The 4,110-nt window shown below is 43.0% G+C and overlaps 1 long non-coding RNA gene across 1 annotated transcript; it reads left to right on the top strand.

Moving 5' to 3' along the window:
• The first annotated feature begins 1,211 nt into the window (after nucleotides 1–1,211).
• Nucleotides 1,212–3,724, top strand: LOC129657224 (uncharacterized). The gene is made up of 3 exons (XR_008716619.1): nucleotides 1,212–1,340; nucleotides 1,427–1,552; nucleotides 3,340–3,724. It is a non-coding gene; the product is annotated as an uncharacterized LOC129657224 (long non-coding RNA).
• Nucleotides 3,725–4,110: the final 386 nt, after the last annotated feature.

The following is a 4,110-nucleotide window of genomic DNA, read 5'->3' as shown; positions in this document are numbered from 1 at the left end:
CGTCTTTTAATTTCACATGTGCCTTATATAAAAGGAATTCTATTGATACAACCACTATGGAGAACAATATAGAGATGATCTAAAAGCTAAAAATAGAGCTACCATATGACCTAGCAATCCCAATCCTGGGCATATATTCAGAGAAAACCATAATTCAAAGGATGCACACACTCTGATGTTCATTGCAGCATTATTTATAATAGCCAGGACATGGAAGCAACCTAAATGTCCATTGACAAAGGAATGGATAAAGAAGATGTGGTACATATATACAATTGAATACTACCCAGCCATAAAAAAGAATGAAATAATGCTATTTGCAGCAACACAGATGGGCCTAGAGATTGTCATACAGAGTGAAGTAAGAAAGAGACAACTATTGCATAACAATGCTTATATGTAGAATCTAGAAAATGGTACAGATGAACTTATTTGCAAAGCAAAAACAGAGTTACAGATGTATGCCGGGAGCCAGCATATTGCATATTGAGTGCATATTGCATATTGAGTGCAGCACTTTCCACAGCATCATCTTTCAGGATCTGGAATAGCTCAACTGGAATTCTATCACTGCCAGGAGCCAGCGTGAGGAACTCCGCCCATGACAAAGGTCATGAGGAAGGAGGCTCGGCATACGCAAAGGCGGGATCGAGCCTCAGGAGTCCCCCTGGAAATTCTCGAGCATCTACCCCCAAACCAGAGCCTGCCTACTTTCTGCTTTGTGCTTTCACCTACACCTCTGACTTTACGGGGGCTGTCCCCCACTACCTCTCTCTGAAAAAAGAGTTAGCTTACAGCTCCAGTTAATAATTCCTGGGTGTGACAGTGTTTCAACCAAAAAACTCCTTTGGAAATCCTCTAGCCTGCCTGAATAGGTTTTTCCAGCCACATGTGATTGTTCAGAGCCTCCCAACTGTGAGAGGCAGGAGATGTTCTAAACTGCCTAAACACAAATTCCTTTGAGTAGTTAAAAGATTGATTAGAAATTGTATTGGTGAAGGGTTTTTCACTTGTTGGGCCAATGTTTGCTGCTAAGTCTCCATACTCCTTACCTACTGTGTCCTTGGCAGTGTATTGATTGATATAATGGGTGTATAGAAATGTAAAATGCAGCTTTGTCCAATGCTTTTTGGGAGGCTGGTGCCTGACTTTGGAATAATCACCTTTAGAGAAAAATAAGTTTCTTAAAATGTTAACAGGCCTCTGGGCCAGAAGATGATGTCAATCACCTGAACTTTTGCATATGATAAGTTTGAAAGCCTGGCTTCGATTAGGACCAGGAACTGCTGTCCTTGCATGACTCCACCCCTTCCCCCATTATCCTCTATGCATAACTTAAGGTATAAAAACTACTTTGGAAAATAAAGTGCGGGCCTTGTTCACTGAAACTTGGTCTCCCCATGTCACTCTCTCTCCCAAATTCTAGCTGAGTCTCCATCTGGAGCGCGGAACCCACCATGCTTGCTAATTATGCCTGGGCTTCTAAGATCCGACCGGGGAGGCCTCAGTGTCTCCTCTCCTTCGGGAGAACGGAAGGACGCCTGCGGCCTACGTAAGTGGTGCAAACTTCTTGTCTTGAAGTTTTATTGGTCTCCCGCGTAAACCAAGCTACTCAGCCTCTTTTCTCCACTGAATTTTCCTACTGAGCTATCCTCATTCTATTACTCTTTGTATCCTTAATTAACGTGTAATTAAGCAGTTGTTTCCTGACCCTCGCCTATGCCATCTCTCCTTCGAATACCCTGGATCAGCTGGGGCTGGACCCCAGCAGATGTAGAAAACAAGCTTACGGTTACCAAGAAGGGAAGGGCTGCTAAAGTCGCTTCAGTCATGTCCGACTCTGTGCGACCCCATAGACGGCAGCCCACCAGGCTCCCCCAACCCTGGGACTCTCCAGACAAGAACACTGGAGTGAGTTGCCATTTCCTTGTCCAATGCATGAAAGTGAAAAGTGAAAGTGAAGTCGCTCAGTTGTGTCCGACTCTTGGCGACCCCATTGACTGCAGCCTACCAGGCTCCTCCGTCCATGGTATTTTCCAGGCAAGAGTACTGGAGTGGGGTGCCATTGCCTTCTTAGGGCTGCGTTAATCTTTTGGCTACAGTGAATGATGCCACCATGAATAATGGTGTACAAGTATACCCAGAAATCAAATTGCTGGAGTATGTGGTAAATCTATGTTTAACTGTGTTTAACAATCATACTCTTTTCATAGTGGCTGCATATCTTCCTGCCAGCAAGACACATGGGTCCCTATTTCTCCCCAGCCTTGCCAACACTTGTTGTTTCTGTTTTGTGGTTGTTGTTGTTGTTTTTAATAACCTAATGGCTATGAAGTGGTATCTCATTTCAGCTTTGATTTACGTTTTCGGTTTTGGCTGCACCACCTGACCTGTGGGATCTGAGCTCCACAACCAGGGACTGAACCCGTCAGGTCACAGTGAAAGGGCGGATTCTTAACCACTGGAGCGGCACGGAATTCCCTAATGTTTTCTTTTCTCTTGTAATGTTATTCCTTTATTTATTCATTTTTGGCTGTACTGAGTCTTTGTTGCTACGCTGGCTTTTTCTCTAGTTTCGGTGTTTGGGCTTCTCATCTCAGCCGCTTCTCTTGTTGTGGAGCTGGGGTGCAGGGTGGGGGCTTCAGCCGTTAAGCTTCTCAGGCTACAGAGCACAGGCTCAGTAGTTGTGGCGCACGATCCTAGTTGCTCCTCGGCATGTGGGATCCTCCCATATCCCCTGCACGAGCAATTGGATTCTTTATCACTGAGCCATGGGGGGAGCGCACCCCTCCCCTTTAAAAAAAAAGTCAGATAGGTGTGTTCTTTACCCTACACAGCACATCGAAGCCTAAACAATCATATAAGGAAGCTACAAGGACATTAACTACACATGAATTGGATCTGCTTCAGAGTATTGTTTGAATTATGATTTATGGGGTATGTAGGATTTTGTGCCCTTTGGAGGCAAGAATGCATTTCCTCAGTAATTTGGTTCTTTTTGGTAACTATAAATATTCTGGTATGAATTAGCTAAAACATTACATGTATTTGTATCATTTCCAAAAAGAACCATGTGCCTAGGAAAGCGTTATTATTTAGAGATTAGTGGTTTGATTCTCGGATATGGAATTTTACTACAGGACAGCATAGCTAAGAGATGAGGAGGTGTCAAGACCTCTTCTAAACCTAATTACCTCCCCAAAGCCCCATCTCCAAATACTACCGTGTGGGGGCTAAATTAGGGCTTCAACTTGTGGATTTTGGGTGGGACATAATTCAATCCATAGCAATTGGGAAACCCACATGTACCACCTTTTTCTTTCTTCCAAATATTTGCAGATGATGACAGGATCATGAACAAACAGGAGAAAAATGACCCACTGGCTGCCTAAACCTTGATTCTTCTTGCTCCGTCTGGACTGACATGATATTGCCTCTTCTTGGGGTGCTGCTGAACCACATGCAAGCCTTTGTCTCAAATTGCTAGACCCAAGGTTTCTTCTAAGGAATACTTTAAATAGTAAAACTGGCATTAATTGTACTGTACAAATATTTGTCAATTTTTAATAACAAAATAATTGTTATAGGTTGAATTGTGCTCCCTCCCCAGCCAAAAAAAGGTTCATTGATATCCTGATCCCTAGTATTTCAGAGGGGAAATGGGGTCAGCGCAGGTGTAATAAGTTCAGTGAGGTCACACTTCAGTTAAATAAGGTCACACTAATTCAATATGGCAGGTGTCCTGTAAGAAGATGGCCATGTGAAGACAGACGATGGGGATGATGGGTCTAAGACAAGAAACACCAATGATCTGACAAACCACTAGAAACTAGAAAGATGCAAAGAAGAATTCTCCTGCAGGTTTCAGAGGGAGCGTCGCCCTGCTTTGGTTTCGGACTGCTAGCTTTCAGAGCGAGGAGACAATAAATCTCCACTGTTTTAAGCTTTGCAAGTATTACAAAGTATTACAAAGTAGTTTGTACTACTTTGTTATGGCAGCCTTATAAAACTAATACAGTTGTCTATCTTCTGGAATTGGGTTGTAATTGGCTACCTAGAGCACTTTATATTCTTATTTTAAGTTTGTATTTATCTTTTTTTGCTTGTTTT

This window comes from Bubalus kerabau, chromosome 7 (assembly GCF_029407905.1).
Source record: "Bubalus kerabau isolate K-KA32 ecotype Philippines breed swamp buffalo chromosome 7, PCC_UOA_SB_1v2, whole genome shotgun sequence".
Taxonomy (NCBI): Eukaryota; Metazoa; Chordata; class Mammalia; order Artiodactyla; family Bovidae; genus Bubalus; species Bubalus kerabau.
Note: the sequence above shows the minus strand (reverse complement) of the source record. Positions and strands in the feature narration are given on the sequence as shown.